The 25,482-nt window shown below is 35.4% G+C and overlaps 1 protein-coding gene across 1 annotated transcript in view; it reads right to left on the minus strand.

Moving 5' to 3' along the window:
• LOC121320909 (glypican-6-like) overlaps positions 1-25,482 on the minus strand; it is a 222,628-nt gene that overhangs the window by 88,753 nt on the left and 108,393 nt on the right. The window lies entirely within an intron of this gene.

A 25,482-nucleotide genomic window follows, 5' to 3' on the forward strand; every position in this document is an offset into this window, starting at 1 on the left:
GAGATGAGCTGCACCAGTTATACAGCATTACATCCCCAAATTAAAATGACACACAAACAGTTTATGCACTTTGCAATTTAAACATGCATCATATGAAAGATCCACTGTACTCCAAAGATATACAGTATTCTGTTAGAAATATGTACCATACCAATTGGGAAGTAGACACACACACACACACACCTCAAATGCTGCTTCCTTTCCCAAGCACTATCAGAAGGTTGTGCTAAAATGTAGACTAGCTGTAAAATAAATAAAAGATTTTTTAACAGTTTTAAATCTCAGCAAACCCAGTGGACTGATATAAATAAAAACTGATTTCCTCAATGTTTGTCAAACAAGGTTAGAGTATGTAAGAAGCTCTTCCCCCTAATGCATTAATGGAAAAAAAAATCATCACAAGCATCACACATCTAAAAACAGGTACCTTAATGTATCATTGGCAAAATATTCCTTATAACCTATTTCTTTTTATCTGGGCTTCTAAAACATTTTCTATTTCTATAAGCTAAACTTCACAGCATTTTATTATTATTATTATTATTATTATTATTATTATTATTATTATTATTATTATTATACAGATAAAACACCACGTAGGACAGAAAGAAACACATACAGTACATTGAGATATTTTAGCTCATATATTGGTCATCTGTTTTGATGAATAGTAATACATTAAAATCACCTTGGATTCCATCGTTCACTAAGGACTTCTGCAAATAACAGTATCAGCTGCTTCTCAGAAAATAAAGGCAAACTGTTCATGTACAAGTTAGGCAGGTCCCATGAAAGACCTCTTGAAGTAGCAACTGATGCAGTAAACATAGCGGAACCAAACCAAAACTATTGCTTATATTTAAATAGTAACAAAACAATGAATTACAGAAGCAGCAAATTCAATAAATTTCAACACTTCAGTCTTTATGGTGTAAGAAAACAGCTAATCTAATTTAATGTTTATGAAGTGCTTCCACAAAATAGTTGTTAAATACTATATTGGGTGGTAGTTTGTAATTTCACCATTACCAATCCTTTGAACTGAAATACACTTGATATATTCAAGTGATACTTTTAAATGTGTAAATAACAAGCAGTTCACAGATTCAGAATGGTCACGTTTGAAGTTGCCAGTTTCCCATCCCTGCAGCCCTTGACTTTGTTAACATTGTTAATCATGTGATTAATTCTGCTACTGCCATTCTAAAACTGAACATCACATTGTTGATGACTTTCCTAGGATGCAGTGGCCTTTGTTTTCAGCTCTAATCACTCCATGCACATTTCACTACCATTAATGAGCCATTTTCTGTGTAATAAATTGTAGACATAACATTTGCCCTCATTTATGATGTGTTAACAACCCACCACACCACCCACCATCTTTTTCAATTCCAGCCCATAAGGAAGTATTGTGTAATTGGAAAAGAGGCCCTGACTATTTGATATGTAAAAATGCATTGCTACTGTGGTAGGATAGCCTCACAGCCAAGGCTGGTACTGGCAGGAAGGAGACCCAGAGACTGCAAGTTTAATGCACTTTCGCAAACTTTAACACAAAATAATAAATAAAATAAAATAAACAGAAAAAAGGGCAAAAACAAACACTTCTTTAAACTGCCGTTGTTTTAGACCAAGCCACCGCTTTCAATAAACACGGCTTCACAACTCCCCTAACCACCAACAATATTAATATATTTACACCATCGCACAGCACACAAACCCACACCTTCACCAACACTATCGCCTCTCATTCTAAACTAAAAAAACAGTGATCACCCTTTTTATACACCTGTGGCTCTTATTCACTTATTCAACTTACAGCTCCAGCCACATTCCCACATGTGCACCGGCAGGACTTTCACCATGAGACTCTGCCACAGCTACTTACTAGCGGTAGCTTAAGATCCGGTGTGTGCGCTCCTTGTAATGTGTCATCTTGACTTAGACATCGGCCATGGCAGGAATTAGGATTTGTTTCAAATTTGTACTTTTCTGAATATTTTTGTGAAGCACCTAAAAGTACTGTGCATTTTATTGAAAATACAGCTGTAAGTGAATTTCAGCTTGAACTCTGCATGTCCCATTCTGATCACAGGCATATTTAAATCACAAATGCAAGGTGTATTCAACATCTGAGTATTGAGCAAATAAGAAATGCTGATGTCTTGCCCCAGTTTTGCTTTTGGATGCCTGTATTGTTGTAGCCTTTTTTTTTAGAGTGGTTGATAAAGGGTGTGGGAATGTTGAAATCTGCAGCAACACCTTTCTTTTTCTTGTGCGGTGGTGCGTTATCCACCTCTTACAGTAACTCTACTTTTGGCTGCAAGGATAATACGCATTTTGTGTGCTGGTCACAATTTCTATGATTCATGGAAATAGCACGAGCAAAAGCAAATGCATGAGCACTATGGCAATTCAAAATGCATCATAGGATCAGTAGCCCCAAAACAGCACTAAAATATAGAACAGAGGCGCTAATCTGGATGCAAGTGAATACATTTCCCAATATCCTTTACACTAAGCGATGCGGACTAAGGCAATTCATAGGGCTAGGACTATGGCCCCAAAATAAATTCATATTAATTGGATTTTATTATAAGAAGTCATTTACAATAAGCAACATTAAATTTGTCCAGGACCATGTAGAACACTCGTAGCATGGGAAATTCACCTTAATGAGAATTGACTGTATACACACACACACACACACACATATATATATATAACTAAAAAAACAAAGTGCACCATAATGCTTATTATTATAGGTGCAAACCAATATATGGCAATTTATATATTTATATATCGAAATGCTTTTATTGTTGTTGGCATTGTAGAGATGTCAACCTTGTACAGATGTCTTGGTTGCACATTCATCATATAACTTCTTTATATAAGAACATGACCACTATAAATTACTTATTAAAACTTATTTAATTGTATTGTTAAAAACAAAAGCAGCACACAAACAAGCTGTACACCACTGTAGTGTGCAACCAAGATGTCTCTACAAGGTCTACTGTCAAACTAAAGCATGTGCCAACAATGATAAAAGCATTTGGATCTTTACAGAGACTTTTTATATATTTTTATATAGACACACACTATATATACATAGTTAAAGCTATTGTATCAAACAGTTATATTGGGACTATCATTGTTGTACACCACTGGGCCCACAGGAAAGAGGATGGTGCTGTCTATAGCCTAGGGGAGGCTGTCTATTGGAAGCACTGTAGGCACAATCATTTTGTGATGGTTTTATTAAGCAAGAAAATGGACTCTTATCATCCGTAACAATGATTAAGTGTCCAATTACCCAGTGATTGAATGCACCCTTTTTTTTTTACTTACTAAGTGATTCAGTAAAAAGCAAGTACCTGCAGTACACCAAGACCTTTGCCATGTAGGCTGTAAAAGGATTATGTGAAACCTGGTGTGACAACTGTTTCCAAGTAAGCATCAGATCATGCTTTTAGCTAGCTCTGAACACAACATGCTGTTGGAATCATCATGCATAGTCATGCTCAGATTGAGATCACCACTTTATTCAGATTATCTGAAAGGTCGCAGCTAGGGATCCAGGGTTTACACATCTTCTGGGCTAATGTACTTTGTTAGAGGGTTTCAGCAAGATATTTGTACTTGTAGTTTATAAAAAAATGTGAAAACATCTGAAAGGTACTAATACTTTCTTTCATTTAATTTTCATGTTTTGGTGATGAAATGAGTCCTGGTAGATGTCTGTAGCACTGTTTCTCAGAGGCTTGTTATTAACCTGCAGGCTAGTTGAAGACAGCAGGCAAAGGCTTTCTGAGCCTCAAACCTGACCACAGATTTATTTTAAAGCAGCTTGCGGAAACTGAATAATGAAAAAAAAATAATTAAAATGTGGCATTTCTAAATATCAGGAACGTATTTAGAGAACTTTGGAGAATATTGGAAACACTGAAACGAATTGTAGTTTCTGTTTATCAATTGATTATCAATTCTGCACCTCCCTGCTGAAAATTCAGGCAACTGACTATCGACGTTGATCGCTCCAGGACGACCGAAGAACTGAGGAGCTCCATTCCCACTTTCAAGAGTGTTGAAATATCCTCTTGACCCCGAGGCTCTGTGTAACCGTGTTGAGCTGTGTTAAAACATCTGCTTTCATGTCTAACTTAAAATGTACTGTCCAGTGCAGGAAATCAAAAACAGCAAATATAACCAGCACAACATATTGATCCCCTACTGACATAGAAAGTCTAAGTAAATGACAAAGAGAACAAATCCATTTCAAATCAATAACACATTTTTTAAAGTAAACTGAGAAAACTTTAATACCATATTTAGTGATTTCAATTTGAATTACAATTATGTAACAATGCGATTAAGTCTCAGTGTCAAGCAAACCCAAGAGGACAACGCCTCTGTTGACCTCTGTTGGGAAACATTCTATATGTGTTCTGTGCTGCTGTTAGGGCCAGTACAGTTCCAATGGCGTAAATCACATTGTATGTGGTATCTTTTTGAGTACATATTGTTAGCATTACGTAAAAGTACAGACTTATACAACTTGTAAAATATAATGAATACACCAAGTGCCAAAAAATACTGTAAGAAAGTGCCTGATGTTACCTTTATGTCATAGTCTGTTTTAATGCAGTATCTGAATTGTAACAAATGGTTATAGGAAATATCCACATGATCTTTCTGCATCATACAGGAATCCATTACTTTCCACAGTTGGTTGTTCTTGGCATTTCTCCAGCAACAGACCCATGTGCACTTATTGCATGGGGAGCGATTCAGTTTTAACTGGACCACTATTCAAAACTTCACAAAGTATGGAACAGGAACACATTTCGGTACAACAAGGAATTCATTCATCCACAGTAAAAGCACTGTGTATACTGTACTGTCATTATAAGAGAAAGCTATGATTTTGGTTCACTTGAAAGATTTGTTTTTATTATGCATGTGGATGCTTTCAGTTTTGACCATTTAATAGTGGAGTGCATGAAATTGAACATAGCATAGAATGAAATCAAGTGATCTAAGTAATCACAGCTCAGCAGTAGATTCTACAGAAAATATGGCTTTTAGTTAATATATAGCAATGTAACTTATATAAATCACAGCATTATCACCCTCTCTCTCTCTCTCTCTCTCTCTCTCTCTCTCTCTCTCTCTCTCTCTCTATCTCTCTCTCTATATATATATATATATAAAGTACACACACAGTCTAACTTCAATATAACAAACCCCCCTTTTTTTAACAATCCAAGCAGCAAGAACAATTTTTTCAATGGAAATTAGCTCTATTAGAATGATCACTAACAGTGTGACTGTGTTATTCTCTCAGTGAAAACAAAGAAGGTTAATTCATAGATAAGGCTGATTCATAGTTAACCTGTTGTAGTGCGAATCATGTGTGATGTATGCAACCATTGCAATCTTCACACAAACTGTAACCATGTCAAAAGGCGTGAGGCGGTAACAAGACTGAAACAGCGTGCATTGAGAAAAGCATGAAAAATATGAAGCAATCTATGCTGGATATGTTTTCCAACAGAAAGGGCATGTAATTACTGTATTCAGCATGTCAGTGTACTTTTAATTGTATTCATTTCTTTACTGTTTTCTTTTAAATATACAGTTAAATGTTGATCAATGTGAAGTTGTCTTGAAAGGACTACTGTATACTGTATAAAGATTTATTCACCATTCTGATAAAGCAAATTGCCAAACCTTATTAAATGAACAACCTGATATAACAAACATTATATTATATATATATACTGCTATGCAAAAGTCCTAGACATGTTGCATTTTTATGAGCATCAACAATTTTCTCAAAGCCTCCACTAGTGTTTTCAACTATTATAACAACCTTGACTTGTATAAAGAAGGAAGAACATTGAGTGAAATAGCTGGGATCACTCGATTTTCAAGGTGTGGTATCTGAAGCATTATCAACAAGTATAGATAAAAACCATCTGTAATTGACAAACCCAGGACTGGAAGAACCAAAAAGCTGGACTGCACAAAAATATAATTCGTACAAAAAAAACCCCAACATTTCTTTATGAAATGAGGTGCTGGCCAAAAGATACTTAATGTCTAAACAAGTGTCTCTGCATTAGCAGAAATTGTTAAACAGTGATATCATTATCAAAAAAAAAAAAAAAAAAAAAAAAAAAAACAAAAACAAAAAAAACTTACTATAGCAGCTGCAATGAACAGGTTTGGCCACACACCCAAAGGATTCTTCTTTATCCTTTTAGATCTTTGAACAGCCAATCAGCTTCCAGATCTAGTGGGCTTTTGTATAGATGCCCGCTGGAATGTTGAAGTGCTTAACTGTGAATTGTATTTTAAAATCAATCTGTGCAATATCGGCTTTCTCCCTTAACATTCTAATCTACAACTAATCTGATTACATAAAAAGCTACTTAAACATACTTTCTGACGCTGGTCTAGAGACAAGGGAAATCATGCATGTGACAGGACACCTTAACAGAGGCTCAATTCGCAGGTACTGGACAGCAAATCACCAGGGAAGACACGATTGATCCACAATTCTGGTTGGATCCAAACAACACCCTCCATCAAAACTAGCCAGTCAAACTGCCAACCCTGTTTCAGTTCTTCAGCACCAGCCAATCCCCTCCCTGCCTGCTTGAATGAGGGACTATTTTTTTCAGCGGAATGTTAACTGGTGAAATATCAGAAGTTCAATGTAAATATCGGTTTTAAAGTTTTTTTTTAAAGAGAAAATAAATAAATAAATAGTTTTCTAATACCAATGACCTTGACTTTTGTTAAATCTAAGGTCCAGTCACGGTAAATCCAGTCACGGTCATCTAACACACGTTAGAGCCCGCATCGACGGGCCCTATCGCTTAAATAAAAAAGATGAAACGCTCTGTGTTCCAAAACAAGAGTAATGTTATTGTTTAAAAATCAACAGTGTAACAACGTGTTTCAACACGTAATGTACACCATCACTCCATTTTTGGCAATTTTTTTTTGTAACATTGTAAGTGTACGTTGTTATTTTATTTAAAGTTAATATAATAATTTTATATAAATAATAATATATATTAATATTATATGTAGCCAGGAGTGAGTGGGTATATATATATATATATATATATATATATATATATATATATATATATATATATATATATATATATAGTGATGTATTCTGACCTTTTCAGCCGGAGTCCGTGTTGTTCTTTCAAACAGGTGTCTGTCTCTTTAATTATTACACGATACAATGGAAGTGCTCTTTAAACACCGTGGCGTACGTTTATTAGCAAACTGATATTTCAAACAAACAAAAACACAAAACAAAACCTAGCCCTTCTTTAGGCTCTAACTAAACTGGTTAATAGTAGTTCTATCTAATGCAGGGCAGGGTAAGCCTGTTCCCCTGTTTAAATTAATTCCATAAATCACCTAATCCAAATCACATTCCAGCACTTTTGTCAGAACCCGTGCCTTTGTTTCGTTATCAGAAAACTCTTTCTTTGTCCGACACACCTTTCCACTGTTCAGTTTCTTTCCTCTCTCTCTCCATTTCAACCCTCTCCCCTGAACAAACCAACTGAAACCTTTTTAACCCCAACTTGATTCGCATCTGATCAGCATTTGCCCATTAACTATACAATCAAGCAACTGTTACATTAACTATACAATTAATCAATTGTTACATTTGTCATCATACAATGTGTGTGGCTATCCCCAGGGTCCTAAAGCCTCCAAATTGACGTTTGGTACATACACATCATCATATATATATATATATATATATATATATATATATATATATATATATATATATACAATAACAACAATAAATGATGATGGAAATGTATTGACATTATTTTCTGCATTGACCATGTCTTTTTTCTGGATGTATCTGGAGTGTGATATACCTCTGGTTTCTTTGTGTGCAACCAATCAAAGAAAAATACAATGTGGAAGGATGGTCTTTGTTAAACTACATTCTTTTGTATTCTGGTAATAGCAAAAGCAAACAAAAATTCACAAATGTCCAGAGGTTCTGTGCTGTATATAAAATAACATATATGCCAACAGTCCCTATATGGTCAGGACAGTCCCGATGCATAGGAAGAAAGTCCCGATATTTACCCATAGAAAAAAAATCAATTTATTCTGCACAGTAGTTAGTGAAAACCACATGCTGTGCTCTTCGTGCGGCTGACATATCTGCTCATCACTAACTTATACAAAGGCAAGAATGCTTCATTATGTCTATTTTTACTGTCATGGTGGTCGTGTTGTGTTGAGTGGGGGGGGGGGGGGATACGTCTATTATATGATAATGTGTGTGATGCATATGACCCCACAACCCCACCTCCCACCCCGCGGAGATGAGCGTCCTGCTTAACAGTTTCCAAATGTTGGCAAGTATGAAATAATGTCCTATTAAATTGTGTTAATCATAACCAATTCAGCACTGATTTCTAAATGTTTTTACTGCATGCATGGATTTTTCATGGTAGAAAAGTAGATTTTCACCTTAAGTAAAATAATCATATATAAACATGTGCTTTGGTAAGAAAACTGTATCATAGTAGTATTTCTGTTTTTAAGATGGTTACTCTACACGCTAGTGTGGGTTTCTTTTGAAGTGAAATTTAATCTGCCTAGACTACAGACAACATTGTAAAAGACCTTTGTCTCACACCTGGAACCCTATAATAAATGTATTATCCAGGATTCGACAGAGTGCCCATGCAGCAAAGAAAAAAGCTCAGCAATGAATTTTCCCCATCAGAAAAAAAAAAATCACTCATCACAAAGTCCCTTCGTACTCATTGGATGTCAAGAGCAAACATAGCTATAAAAAGCTTGGGCACTGAGGGATAGCAGGAAGTGTCAGGATGCAGGCAGTCTTCCTCTGGTACTGGAATTACACTTTAATATTTAAAGTAGATTCAGCACATCCATTTGAGTACTTTGTTACTTTTATCAAGAGAGGGAACTTTGCTGACTCCAATATGTTTCATTAAAAAGCAGAACACCATTTGCCTGAGATTCAGAACCTTGTGTTCTTCATTTGAAATATTGATTTTGGGCTCTCAGTGATCCTGTCTGCCCAGTGACAACAGTTCAAAATATATCAGAAAACCTTGCAAAACTACTTTAAACAAACAGACGTGACACTGTGCAGGCATGGGTGGAAGGTAATGTACATTCAATTGTGACCCATACTTTTTATGTTAATGTAATATACTGATATTGAAAAAAAAAAAATCTATCCAGTTCTTGCTGGCAGTGCTTCTCAGTGTGGTTATAGAGTAAAAGCTTTACTGCTGGCTTGCTGTATACACTGAATTAAGCTCCAAACGGTGGTAGCTGGTAATCTATAGGTGTTTTAAAAAGAAACTGTTTTTAAAGCTAGCCTTACACACATATCCTGCACTGTCACTGGAAGATTTATTATGTTTAAACTTCACATATAGTTACTGTCATGATTTAAAGTTTGCCATTTATAAAACCCAAGAGTTGCACCAGACAGCTGTTACTGGTTTTGCTTAGTAACAGGGTTATGTTCTGCTACATATAATTTTATGGCAATTGTCAGCAATGGGAAGAAGCAGATGGCTGGTCACGCAGTAAGGGATTAGTTAAAGGCATACATACATATACATTTATGATAGTGACTGTAGGTAGGTTTTCAAGTAAAATTGTGTGTTCTCTCTATGGTGCTGTACATATACATAAAGTGTATTGTCATGTAATATTTATTAATCACCTACCCAAATGCTTCTGGTCTTTCAGAGCAGTTTTTCAGAACATTAAAAAGAAAATTAACATATTTCTCACTGTTTCTTTAATTTGATTAATTAATGTATTGTCTCATCTATAACAATCATCCTTAATCTGTTTTAATGTATTTAAAATGTATGCATGTGCTGTATGTGTGTACAGTTACGTTAGCATTTATGAATTTAAGTGACCTAACAGTAGATTTCCCTATAAACAGTTAAAATACGCCAGGGGATGGTAATCTTCCAACCCCCCCCCCCCCCAAGGTTAATTTACAGCTTCTACTACATCTAAGCTCAACATACAGGGATGATTAATTAAGTAATCCATTAATCCATGGAAGTGTTGTACGATGGTAATGTGGTCCTTAGGTTAGTTCAGGGTGCTTATCCATAAACAAGGCTAACAAACTCAGTAGGGGCTCAGCTCCCCTTGAACTGGTGAGAAATCACAGTGTTACAAGTGATTTTGACAAACGGTAGTCCACAAGGATCTATCTAAGCAGAGAACTCTAATACAGGCAATATTACAGACCTCAGCTCTCTGGGGGTTAGACTCATTCTCTGGCAAAGGTGTTTCATTTCACCGTGAAAAATAAAAAGAGAGCAGAGAACATTCATTTCTTCCTTGGGCAATATTACAGTATTTTAAAAGTCTATTATTCTCTGCCATGGCAGTAGTGTAGTAAACCCTAGCAAACAAGGGTTTAAGACATAGAAAACAAAATGCATACAGCTATGGCTAACTATTTTGCATCACCTAGAATTTTAGGATTGAGACATAATTAAAAAAAACAACAACAAAAAAAAAAAAAAACTATATGAACATAATTTAGATCCTTTATTTAACATAAATGTAATCATGTATATTTAATATTTAGCATGATCACGTAATCAAAGAAAATACAAAATGGTATCGCAAAAGTTTACCGGAAAGCATAACAGCAGTACTGTATTTCATGTTAGATTACGAGATGTCAGATTTTTTATATTTTTATCAGTTTTTCAATTAGTACTGTACAAGTATATGGAAAACTGAAAAGCCGTATGTAATTCAATATGTTAATGTAACATTGTTCAGCAAGTTTCATTCAACCTTATAGGGTATACATTGTGTGAATGATCCTACGCACTCACGTCGTTCGTTGCCCCTTTTAAAGCAGACCCAGGACTCAAAATGGAGTTTTCTAGCGCTTGCGCGCTATTTTAATAAACACAAATGAAATTAAACAAACAGAAATAAACACCTAGCTCTCTCTTGGAGCTCTAACTAAACACTCAGGACGGCTAAGCCGTTTACCTGTCAAACACCAAACGGGCTTCACTCAGCACTTCACCTTCAATATGAACACACAGAGACACACAGAGACACACAGAGACACACAGAGACACACAGAGAGTCAGGCTCTTCACTCAGCAGCCTCTAGCAGGCTCACTGCCTCTCTTAAATACCCTGCACCTGGCTCCAATTTACAACTAGCACCAGGTGCAGGGGATTAACTAAACAATACAAACAATTAACAATTACAAAAACCCTTAGCCCAATTCACCCACAGTGCATTTTCACATGGTTTTAGCAGAGAGGAATTTTAACCCCCTCCCTGCTATCTTACAATTGATGAACACTTTTGGCCATTGCTGTACACACACACACACACACACACACACACACACACACACACACACAGATGTTGATTTGGATTTGGTAAAAGATGCCGTAGAGAGGGGTTTTGACAACGTTCTTGGCTATATTTTACCATCTTAATATTGGAGGTTAAACTATATGTTATAATTTATAATTCACACTGTAAATATTACAACAACAAAATATTTTACATTTAAAAACAAAAAGGGTATGCCCATAAAAGTATTTCTTCTAAGGATAGTCTTATAGAAATGAGAACACAGGAATTAGGAGTGAGGACTAGGAGTTTTTAAATGTGTTGATAACCATTATGATGCAGGGCTTGTATGATCAAAGTGTTTAGAGCTTATTCAGGGCTGAACAACCTGATCTTTTTATTCCTGCAACTATGGGAGTGTTGACAACGTGCACAACAAAGCAAAAGTAAAAAAAGAGGGACTTTTGTATAGTTTTAATTTACTTCACAGTTGATTTTGACTTTGGTTGGTGGTGTTCCTGAAGCCACTCAGAACTAGAAATAAAATAGTTTCCATAGCTGATCTGCCAAAGTCTTTTGAGAAGTATAACTTCTGAGGTTGACCCATTCTTTTTACTTTGTTTTTTTAATGCTGGGTTCAGAAGACAATGCAGTTAGTTTAACTGTCATCTTGAATGTGGTGTCAGAGATTATTACTTTCCTGGGAGCAGTTTGGGATGATTACATTTCAACCAGAGAGAGCACTTTGTAACTGAAAACCATTTTACAGGAGAACATTCTGCAATTTAGTTTTGATAAAGCTGGTCTAAAGGAAAAAGTAGCCACTTTTTCTGTGATCCAAAAAAGGCTATTATCATGTTGAGACTTTCAAACTTATTAAACGATTGTAGAACCCTAAAAGCATCCAGTGTGTGTATGTGTGTGTGTGTGTGTGTGTGTGTGTGTGTGTGTGTGTGTGTGTGTGTGTGTGTGTGTCTCTCTCTCTCTCTCTCTCTCTCTCTCTCTCTCTCTCTCTATATATATATATATATATATATATATACACACACACACAGTGGCTTGCAAAAGTATACAGACCCCTGACCAATTTTCTCATATTACCAAATTACAAATGGTACATTGAAATTTCGTTCTGTTTGATATTTTATTTTTAAACACTGAAACTCAGAATCAATCATTGTAAGGTGACATTGGTTTTATGTTGGGAAATATTTTTAAGAATAATAAAAAACTGAAATATCTTGCTTGCATAAGTATTCAACCCCCACACATTAATATTTGGTAGAGCCACCTTTCGCTGCAATAACGTTGGATGACGTTTGTGGAGCGCAATTTTCAAATAGTGCCACAGATTCTCACTGGGATTGAGATCAGGACTGGGCCACTGTAGGACATTCATCTTTTTGTTCTTGAGCCTCTCCAATGTTGCTTTGGCCTTATGCTTAAGATCATTGTCCTGCTGAAAGGTGAATTTCCTCCCAAGCTTCAGTTTTTTAACGGACTGAAGCAGATTCTCTTGCAGTATTTTCCTGTATTTTGCTCCATCCATTCTTCCTTCAATTGTAACAAGATGCCCAGTCCCTGCTGATGAGAAGCATCTCCACAGCATGATGCTGCCACCACCATACTTCACTGTAGGGATGGTGTGTCTTGAGGCATGGGCAGTGTTAGGTTTGTGCCACACATAGCGCTTTGAGTTTTGGCCAAAAAGCTCTATCTTGGTCTCATCTGACAACAAAACCTTTTCACACATTGCAGTGACCCTCTCATGCTTTCAGGCAAACTCCAGAAGTGCTTTCAGATGGTACTTTTTGAGTAATGGCTTCTTTCTTGCCACCCTCCCATACGTGCCAGTGTTATGCAGAGCTCTTGATATGGTTGACTGGTGCACCATTACTCCACTCTGTAGCTCCTTCAAAGTGATTGTTGGCCTCTCTGTGGCTTCTCTCACAAGTCTCCTTCTTGTTTGAGCACTGAGTTCTGAGGAACGGCCTTTTCTTGGCAGTGCCTGGGTGGTGTGATGCAGCTTCCACTTCTTGATTATTGATCCAACTGTGCTCACTGGGATATCCAAACACTTGGATATTATTTTGTACCCTTTCCCTAATCTATGCATTTGTATTACTTTATCTAACTTCTGTAGAATGCTCTTTGGTCTTCATTTTCCTTCAGATTCACAGCCTTACCAATGATCCTTCAACAGTGGGGTTTTTATCCAGAAAATGTGACAGCAACTTTAATGGGTCACAGGTGGAGGCCAACGGTAAGGTAATTGTGTCCTCGTTAGGGCAATTTCTTTCATCGGTGCAAACTGGGAGCTTCCACAGCACAGGGGTTGAACACTTATGCAAGCAAGATATTTCAGTTTTTTTATTTTTCTTAAAAATATTTCCCAACATAAAACCAATGTCACCTTACAATAATTGATTCTGAGTTTCAGTGTTTAAAAATAAAATATCAAACAGAACAAAATTTCAATGTACCATTTGTAATTTGGTAATATGAGAGAATTGGTCAGGGGTCTGAATATTTGCGTTCGGTGACACACACACACACAATGTATCTATATATATATATATATAATATATATATATATAAATATATCTGATAATATATATCATATATATGGTGTGGTGTGCAAACGTTTTCATAAAGTGACTGGTTCTGGATATATGTGTGTGTGTGTGTGTGTGTTTTACATTTAAAGAGCAGTATTCTGTTTGGGAATACCTTTTCATATAACAATAAAAAGTGTTCAGATGATGCAGAAACCATATGAATAACTTAAACCACCCCAATGCATGACTAAAATACATTGGAAGGTAATTAGTCTTCTTTCAATATATATAACATCTCCCTAAAAAAGATACATGTACTAAAATAGACTAAATGCATGTGATACGCATTTTACATGATGCTTTGTAGCTAAAAGATGATATAGAGGGCTCTCAGAAACAATAATACACCATTATGCAGCAGGTAAAAAAAAAAAAAAAAAAAATTTCAAAATATCACTATTTCCAGTGGGAAAATGGGCAAATGTGTATCTTTTTGTTCACAAAAAGTCAGAAAAAAACAACATAAGAATCCAAATTAACATGTATTTATACTAAAGTAAATACAGTATAATTGTAAATCTCGAAAAACTACTCACTTCTAAATCTTTTGTAGTCATCTTTGTATTACTTTAGTATAAATACATGTTAATTTGGATTCATATGTTGTTTTTTTCTGACTTTATGTGAACGAAAAGACACACATTTGCCCATTTTCCCATTGGAAATAGTGATATTTTGAAATATCACTGTCCTGGTCACAAAAGCAAAGTTTGTGGGGAATAATAGCCATTTGCTATACTTTTGAGGCATTAGCAATTAGGAAATAACACTTACTACCCAGGAACAAAAATTGTGTTACATAGTGTTATCAATATGTTTATTTATTTGAAAAAAAAGAAATAGGGGGTTAAACTTCATGCTGATTTGAACTCGGCTCTCGCCAAGATAAGCACCAACTAAGAGGTAGCTTTGCCGTAAACTAATGTGATCCATCTGCATCTCCATCCATTTGCATTGTTTTCCATTTGATCATGTAGATATCCTTCTGTCAGGTGTTGATTGCTGAAGTGTAATGCTGGGTCCAGGGATCAGCTCATTTTGCTTCCCCAGCGCATCAGCACACACAACGGCTGCGATGCTGGCTCTGGGGATCAACCCAGTGCGGTCTCCTCAGTGCATCAGCATGACAACCGTCTGGATTGAGCTAAGTAGTGCACAACTATTGGGGTCTTCAAGTGGGCACCTTCCATCCTCTGTGTTTCGTTGACTAGCCCACGACACCTCAAGAGGGCTCAACAGTGATTCTGGTGTCCCAGCATCAACCCCCTCCATCCCCCACTCAGCTCAGCCTAGCTTACTTACCTGTACATCAGCGTTGCTTTCTTTCTATTGTGCTTGAGATCCCCAACCAGAATCATTCCGACTCAACCACAGCCAGTTGCTGCTCCTTTCTGCTGCTTCAGATAAGTTCTTCACTGTGCGACACAACTCTTGGCCACTGAACCCGACGTCTCTGAGAAACCGGGTTGTAGAGTGTGCCACAAATCCTCGACAACCCACCTCCACTGGATAAACTCAGACTCTCCATCCTCGCTGTTCTTCTCAGGTGGAAAAATAAGCCATTGACCAACATCTGCCAGGATCTTCTAGTCTCTTGCAGCTTCCAGTTGTCCTGGGCGAGGCTTGGTTTTAACACCTTTTCTTGCTGGTTGCTCTCCTGGACGGATGAATATTGTCTTTTGTATGTAATGCTTTGATGGAACTGGTGGCAACTTATTGTCAGGTTACGCTTGTCTTCCAATGCTAAGGCCAAACATCGCAGCACCTGGTCATGGCACCAAGTAAACTGTCCTTGGCTAAGACCTACCTTACATCCTGTTAAAATGTGCCTTAATAAAGTAAACACATTTCCCACTCACAAAATGAAAAGACAATATTACAGTCAATCTTATAGAGTCATAATTATATACAGACATGCCATGGTTTACTAAAGATATATGATTTTCAGGCAGTTTCAGTTTTTTTTTTTGTTAAACTGAAAAACAAATGTCTCACAAACAGATTTTTTGAGGAAAGCAGATTAGACCCCTGTGAAAAAAGGCTATTTTGTCATGAGGCCAATTCCTTTTTCTAGATCAAACATCTAACTGCAAGACCTGTACTGAGCATGGTCAGAACCAACATTTCAAATCCGTTTAGAAACTACAGATGATTTACAGCAAGTCTAGGGTTATTTCATAAGCAAGTAGTCTAAGTGAATTTCTCCAGAAACACACTCCCCAGTTCCTAGAAAAAGGAGAACATTTCAGGGGACCTACTTGTGAGAGGTCTTGCTCAATAACATATTTTGCATGATTTTTAATGAGGGCATTATTATCTATTCAGATGTACCAAGGTATTTAGTAAGAAAGGGGTCTGTTGTTTCCAATTTTTTTTGACACTACTGCATAGTATGCTTTGATATGTCAAATAAATAAAAAATGATATTCATAAACATGCTCTGTCCTGCTGTTAATTTATTTAACATCCTAAAACAATCTCATGAATTAAAAAAACATTGTTTAATAAGAAGCTTTGGGAGCAGAGTCTTTTGTGTTTTCTCAGAAGCAGCAATTTTACAGTGCATTAAAACAAAACAAAAAAAAGATAATGTCAGCTGATGTAACTGTCAGTTATAAAAACAAAATAACAGTAAACAGAGTGTGCCATTGTCTTCCTTTTAGGATAGTTAAAGTTGCTTACAGCCCACAGAACCACCCACCTGATTTACAGTACAGAGCTGTCTGTTGTTCTTTGTAATCATTAGAACATAATAACAAATAAACAGTTTAACAGATACACACTTGTGTTTTGCTTTCAAATTCAAATAACAGCAAAATAAAGAATACAGTAAATAATTACATTTAAGAGCGAGTTCGACTAAGAGCAGTTAACTTATAGTAAAAATATACGTAGTCCAGTAAGAGCACATAGTAAGTATTCACTCATGCATGCAAACATTCATAAATAATTCCCTAACCAGATACATTTCAATAAGGCCATACTCTTGTTTTCAGTCAAGGGACAAATGATACCGAAACAATCCATCAGTCAATCAACTGTTGTTCGGAGTTTTTAATTAAAAACATTCTTGTGGATGAACGGTGAATTGTCTTTTCTTTTCTAAGCACTGAAATACATGACTGATTGCAATAGAACTAGAATGTTCTGAAGGGGCGACCCAGAAGTGGACATGTTCCCATAGAAATTGGGTTGGGTCAAAAAGACAGTTGTCTTGGAAATGTGATTCTGAACAGGATTTTACTTCGTGGGTTGTTTTTTTTTTTTTTTGGTCCTGCCAGTTTTTGACGTGCCTCTGCAAAATGCTGCACATACTTTATTTTTATTTTTCAAAATCATGTTACAGGAAGAAAGGTTTGTTCTTTTACTTTTCTCCAGGATTTATTTTCTCAAAAGTCTTGTAAGTTATTGTTATTTATTGTTCTAACTATTTCTACTTCTTAAAGGTTATCCTTGAGTTAGTTGACAGTGAGTTGATGTGACAGCCTCACTTTTGATATTGTGTATGTTGTCTGTCTCTGATTTATTTGCCGCTATAAATTACAAAGGACAATGACTTTGTTAGAACTAAGTGGCAGGGTTCAGTGTAATTCATTCATATTGTATTAACCCTCATAAGCTTGTTTGGTTTACATTACTTTCACTGCTTGGAATCTAAATGAAAACAGAATGGATGTTCTCTACCATAAACATCTAACGTTCCTACTCGACTAAAAAGGTGAGAAGTTTTTCTAATATTTTGTACAGTTAATAATGTAATAGAGATATGAGTTTGAATGTGTACATTTTAATGGTCACCATGGCAGCACATCTTAATTCTATTGCTCGTTGTATGTTATAAATTTCACAGATCTCAGCCATCAAGTTCCTAATGGTGTGGCCAATATCCCTGTTCTTAAACATTACAAGTTTACTGCACTGTTTACTTTTCTTTCTACACAACTGAATTACAAGAGCAAATCAAATCATGTGAAAGTTGCCAAAAGGCTTCTACATTCACAGCATTTTAAAAGTCAGAGTACAGTAGCTGCATGTCCTGCCCTATTTATGGGTTCATCATATGTATGTGTGTGTGTGTGTGTGTTTTAAATTCAAGACAATACAAGTTTCGGATACTAATGTCTAGAATTTTTGTTGAATAGTAGCATAAAACAGGGAAATGATGATGATTAGTGTTTCCCTTAATCTATTTAACTGCAGTTTTCTGTTTGATGAATCATCACTGTTTATCAGTGAAATCATCCCTCTTTGGCCATTTAAAGGTAGAATCGCTTGGGTTTCAAATGTAAATTGTTATCTTACCCATGTGTCACTCCAGGTTTTCTTTTCAATCTGTCTTGCCTCTTTTACCTCACATCCTTGCATTGTATTTTTAAAAGGTTTAGGCATATGAAGACCAGTAACAATGCCAATTCAAGGACAGAGACTGTGGCACTTTATTTCATCAATAATCAAAACAGTCTCTTTTTCCTCACCCGAGTGCATTTAGCTGCTAACACATGTTTATTTTGATTCGGATTGAGTGTATTGTCTCTATTTTGCTAAACAGTGTGCTAAACAATTGAGGTTTTTAAATACTGAACATTGATTTTATTGTTTAAATATTTAACCAGACATGTTAAAACAACGGACAACAAACTGATCTTCAAGAGTGCAGTACAAACATACTCATAAAAATAATTGTATTAATAAAAAATAAATAAATAAATAAATATAATAAATAATAATAATAGCTGCAAGCAGCAGTTACCGGGGTCCAAATGCCAGACAATGTGACCTATGAAAATAAGAAAGCAAGACATCACAAATGTTTTCTCGCCTAAGTTAATTGAAGGACAATCAGAGACATTTTAAGGAATAAAAACCAATGGTTTACCTTGATGGAACGGGTCGATTTGTTTAACCTGAAAAAGGTTTGACACAGCCTAAAATAAGTGACTTTTATAAACCACAGTAAATATATATAAAAAAAAAAGTACTGTAGAGGTTTGTTTGTTTATGTGCAAGTTTTGCACAAATGTAGGTGGACTTAAACTAAAGCATCAGTTTTGGAAACAGCAGAATAGTTTTTTTTTTTACTTTTCGTTTAGGAAACTGTACATATTCAATGCTTTTTTTAACTGCTTAAAAAAGAATGCTGTTGAGCTTAAATTGATTTGTGAAATAAGTAGATGGCGTTGTTCAATGAGGATAGTATTCAGCAGGCTTACAGTCATGCCATAAACATTAAAATGACCAGTACAGTAAAAAAAAAATTAAAAAATGAAAAAGTCATATGCTTTTTTTTAATGGAATTGTTGTTTGGGTAATTGGCACTAAATGAGCGTTTTTTTTTATTATTATTTATATATATTTTTTAAGTATAAACTGTTTCTCAAAAGTAACCATGATGTTTCATACAGATAGGAAAAGATGATAAAACATCACTAGTAGCCCTACTGTTGTGTTAAGAGCTAGTACTGTAGTAAAAAAGATACATTTTTATTAAAATGGTTACTTCAGGTTGATTGCTCTTGCTTTGCCACCGCTATTTAGTGGGCCGCTCAGCAAATTACACCAAAAGAGTTCTGACATATTGGCACTCAAGTAGACAGCTGGTGGGGAAGCAGGTGATTGAAACTCCTCCACTTTGGAAATGTCAGGTTCACTGCAGACGGCAAGCTCAGCTCTGCACACCTTGAACTTCCCACAGATAGCTGTGTGTATTCAGTGCAGATGTCATCTATGGGCAGGGCAGAGTGCATTCCTGTGGATAAAATGTGAGCCTAAAATGCTTCTCTCCCTCGAAACAGATGGCATGTTTGTGGCGTCTGCAACCGTTTGCTGATTCTGCCTCAGATACCAATAACTCACTGGGTTGAAAGTCCCCATGAATACAATACCAGGAAGCAGGATTGTTTGCTTCCCTCAACCGCATCAAATTGTCAAAAACAATTTGGACAGATGTGACAATTTCACTGAAAGGCTGTCAAAATAATTACAAGGCAACAAATTCAATCTCACTTGTTTATCCCTCTGGTATCAATCTGATTCAGCCTTCATGGCAGGGGATTTCATATCAATGTAATTTATTACAACTTGATCACTTCTGATGCAAGATTATCATTTTTTGCTTCCTCTTCCCCTGTGGCTTTGTTTGCCATTTGCCACTTCTTCTTACATGCACTTTTTAAATGCTTGTCTTAGGAGAACGATGGAAGTAATGCACAAACAGGAGCTAAGGATTACAGACTTAATAACTTGTGCTTCAGATCTAAAAATGCAGGGCTGTCTTAGGTAATGTATAGGGTTAGCTGGAATCAAACTGTTGTTTTTGAAATGGAGTGATCAAACATTTTTGCACCAGCAGGCTTCAGCAGGCAAAGAATATGTAAAATGTTGCTCCTGACTGTCAGATTTAAAATTTGTTCCGGCAAATCTTAGAAAAAGATAATTCAAGTGTCTAAGACTACATTTTAATATACAGAGGCATCAGCAATAGTGCCCTCTTCTCATCACTCATGCTCTTGTGGAGAATGAGCTAGACGGATCTTGAAAGCTATTACTCCAAATCATGATTCTGAAACAAAAAAAAAAAAGCAAAAAGTACTAATGAGCAAAGAGCTTTGCGAATCTAGCCATACTGTATGACATTTAATGCCACCACTTAGGATAGCTTCTTGCAAAGCAGATCTACATATCAGTCTGCCTACTGTTCTTCCAGCTTGCATTGAAGATGTGACAAGGCAGCTGGGGCAGGCACCAGCGCAGTTCTGCACCACCAGGTCATCTGACCATGCAGTTACTCAGAGTACTGCACATGGTTAGCATCACCTTATAGAATTAACTAATGTTGCTTCATAGAGTCGAAAGAAACCTGCTAAATAATATTATGTTCTGATATTGAGTGACATACCTCTTTGTAGTTTGCCATATACTGACCAAAAAAATGATATTTTAATATGACATGAAATACTGTACAATACTATTATTATGGCTTCCGGTAGACTTTTGTGATATCATTTTGTAGTTTATTTGATTACATGTTGTTAAATAAAATATCTAAATTATGTTCATGTCTCAGTCCTAAAATTCTAGGTGATGCAAAACTTTACAACTAGGTTTTATAGAAACAAACATGGCCTCCTTGTTTCAAGTACAGTTGACAGATGATTCAGCTAATATTGTTTTTCTGGCACTACCAAATGAGAAAAAAAAAAGTATATTTATGTAAACAGCTTTCGTTAATAATGACACATCAGGTATTTTTCTTATCTACTGTAATTGCTTGGTTGTGTACTGTGCAACATAATCTTCAAATATTTTTTTCTTGTTAATGAAAACTCATACTTCTTTGCTGAAGATGTATTGTTGTGTCAGTTAGGTGGATGATTTAAGAATTGCTCACATAGTTAAGGTCCCCATACATTTTTGGCACATATTGTTAACCATTACCTCTCACAGGCCTTATTTGTGTTTCTTAAATGTTAAATAGGGATTTTTTTTTTTCCTGAAATGGTCACAACACAAGTTAGAATCACTGAACAAATTGCAATCCTCTTATTTAATATATTATTGTAATATATCTGGAAACAAATGTGTGAAAAAAACATTTTCATTTTGTTAAACTGCGATCTATAAGATAGGTGTTATCCTGGTAATAATGACTATTCCCACTGCAGTTGGCATATGGAAGCTAGTTTGGATACAAGCCATTATAGCTCTAGTATGTTTCAGTTTATTGTAGCTTTAAATGTCTATAAATCATGTTAACAACCCTGTTCAAAGAAAGACCTTTGTGTTTATATGAAAGCAATAAAGTACAAATTAAGTTGTGAGAGAACCACATTGCAAATACGCAACATTTTTAACACAGGCCCAGTTAACATTATTTGTAATTTTTGACTGTATATTAAACCTTTTAAATTTACTTACTTTGAAGCTGTTTGTTTTCAGCGTATTTGCCTGTTATTAAAAAAAAAAAATCGTATTGTTGTTGTTATTATTAGTAGTAGTCTTAGTAGTATTGTTGTTGTTATTATTATTATTATTGTTAGTAGTAGTAGTAGTATTGTTGTTATTAGTAGTAGTCGTAGTAGTATTGTTGTCATTATTAGTATTAGTAGTAGTAGTAGTCATAGTAGTAGTAGTATTGTTGTTATTAGTTGTAGTAGTATTGTTATTATTAGTAGTAGTTGTAGTCGTAGTAGTATTGTTGTTATTAGTAGTAGTAGTTGTAGTAGTATTGTTATTATTAGTAGTTGTAGTAGTATTCATATTGTTATTATTACTATTATGTATCTGTGTATGTATTGAATTCTCTCAGTTTACAAACAAAAACAACATGAAGAGCAATGAGACTCCTCAACCTTGTATTGTACTTCATGAAGTCACATGGGTAGACACTGGAAAATGATCATGATTGGTTACTGAAAAGGAGAGCCAAAGTGTGAGTCTGAATTCTTTCAAAATTCCCAGAAACAACTTGCCGTCTGAGCAACCAATTAAAGCTTTTCAAATGACTCACATGTTTTTCTTTTTTCATTTTTTTTTTTTTTCTTATGACCTTGATGTAGAATGGCGGGACACAGAGGTATTACAACACTGAGATATCTGGAAAGACTGAGTTGGTAAATGTAGTTCATTAGTAGCTTCTTGCTTCAGTAGTTTCATTGCTTGCAGTTTTTTAATGATCCATTTGTTTCAGGTTTTTAATTTTGGATTGCAAAAGAAGAATATATTTGTGTATTTGGGCAGCAGAACTCCACAGTATTTGGTTTTCAAAGACTGAACCCCCCCGCCCCCCCCTCCTGTAGGGTTCAGATATTCAGTGTGTAGTTTGGGCTTGGTTTAGGGTTTCAAGCAATTTATATTAGGGTTGGGGTTGAGCACATCCACCACTTACAAATGCTGCACCTTAACCAATGACAATTAATAAAGCACCTGCTTGATATGGGAGTACATTGTAAAACAAAATAAAAAACTAAACTAAAGCAGGGTAAGTAATTAATTTTACATCCTAAATACTGTTAGAACTATGGTTCAAATACCTCTTCAGTTGTCAGGTACATCTCAAATTGTAGGCATTATCTTATATACCTCTTAACGTGCCTTTGACATAAATAACATATTTAAAACATAAATCAACTAAATGTTTTTCTAAAATAGTTCAGGACATACGACCTGGAGCCCTAAAATGGTTGGGGAACATGAGGGAAGTTGGTGGATTACTCACCATATCTCTACTGCAAAATAGTAACAATTACAAGGACTGTATGTGACTGCAAATTAAGATAAGGAAGATATAGGATGCTTAACAAACTTGAGTTGCTGACAGGTTTCTCAAAAGAGTGCTATACTTAGCATATTGCCCTTGGCTAAAACGCAGCGGGATAGATATTTCTAAGAAACAATATCTATGGCAGAATATTAACAGTACAGAAATTAAATGAAAACCTGTTGTTTGAACTGCGTGTTTACATGAACAGATAATGTTACTGGTTTTGTTTAAAACTCACCCTTTTCATTAATAATTCAGAAGAAGTCATCAGGAAGTGATTTATAGTTTGTATTATTCACGAATTGCTAGTGGACAAAGGACATGTTGTTGTGTCTTGCTCCTCTCCAGGTAGAGGAATAACAGACCTGCTGCACACCGTTTTGCAGTCATTCTTTATTTCTCCTCTGATATCTAATATTACCTGAAAGGCAAAAGCATGTTAACTGGACCTAGTTTGTTTTAGGTAAATTTGTATTTGTTTGATGTTTGAATTTATATTTTAAGATGACACTTAACAGAACAGTTACTGTACATTGGTAATAAACTGCCTGCTTGCACTGACATCATGTTGATTATGCACACACACACATTGCAGTTAGTGTTAGAAATAATTATATTCAAGCGATTATTAACTACAGGGCAAAACCCTTTTAAAGATGATTGAAATATGATTTTCCAAGCAGGGCTATTTTTCACGAAGTCTCTTTTTAAATAGAGGGTTATTATCCAGGTTAATTCAGGCAGTTGAGAAAATGATTGGTTCAGGGTTCAATTTATGAGAAAGAGAAAGTGGCCCCACTATTGATTCTTATCATAGGATCCCTCTCAGATGAGCTCATTATGTAATTAGACCTTTACCTGCACTGCAAATGATACCCGGAATAGACTTCTCTTGGCTTTGAAGTCATCAGTTCAATCCATGTTAATTCATGAGGGAAAGGAGGAAAGACATTTGAAGCAGCGTTTGAATCTTAAAAAGCCATGGAGTCAGTACAAAGGAACTCCCATACCCATCTTCAGGCATTTTAACCCCATGACATTTCAATCCAATGCATTTGCTTCAATAAAAGAATCATTTTCAAACGATTTCCCTAACATGTCTGTTCCCTGACTTAAATGTTACTGTTTACACTTGCATAGCCTAAATACCTCCTTAGGTTATTTAGGTTATGTCCCTATATATATATATATATATATATATATAATATGATATATATATATATATATATATATATATATATATATATATTATATATAAATCAGTTTCAAAAGAATACAATGGTAAATAAGGTTTAAGTAAGCTACAAAATTAATAACAATGAGAAAAGTAATTTAGATCAAAACAAGAGGCAGGGTGATTTAAAAAGACTAACAGCTATGTCTACACGCTAATTTTTCAGCATTTATTTTTCGAGGAATTACATATGCTTAAGAATAATGGTCTTTGAATAAGTAACAGCAATAACAGTCCTCAATGTTTACATCCAGGAAATTAAATCCTCTCAGCTTATCAAGCCAATTCCCATTTCCACTGGGACCACTTTAAATTAATATTTAAATGCCCAATGCCTTGAACTAGGTTGTTAAGATACACTCCTCTTAAGCCTTCATAATTACCCGATCCCTTCTTAACTTGGTGCTGCTGACATAAATATAATCATTAACTGCCATTGGAATCACAGGCTTTCTGGGCCTACTGGACTTATCTTAAATTGAGTAATTCATTCTAATAATTACTATAACAACCATTACTATAGCAACATGATTAAAGAAATAACATGTTGTGCCTATAGTGCCACTAGAGTCTTACAATAAACAGTTAAAGGTCAGTACATAGGGGTGGCACGCAAAAAATATTAATTCAGCTGTGAAAAATGTTTTCCTTTTGTTTCAATAATGTTTATAAATGTCTTTATGCTTTGGGCAAGTAGCTCATGGTTCTTAGAGAAAATCAAAATGGTGCATTGACAGGGGTAAAAGATTATCCATCAATGCCAAATTGGGTGGCAATTTGCTTAAGCTGCTCAAGCAAGTAAGTCGCAGACTGTTGTGTTGCAATAGCATTCATATATCATAATACTAAAAAAAGAAAAACTTGTAAAATTCCACAGCAAAACTCTTGACAATACATTTTTCTCAATGTCTTCAATCACGACTTTTAGTCAGAACGCTTTTATACGACTGTTGTAATA

The sequence above is a fragment of the Polyodon spathula genome, chromosome 9, assembly GCF_017654505.1.
Source record: "Polyodon spathula isolate WHYD16114869_AA chromosome 9, ASM1765450v1, whole genome shotgun sequence".
Lineage (NCBI taxonomy): Eukaryota > Metazoa > Chordata > Actinopteri > Acipenseriformes > Polyodontidae > Polyodon > Polyodon spathula.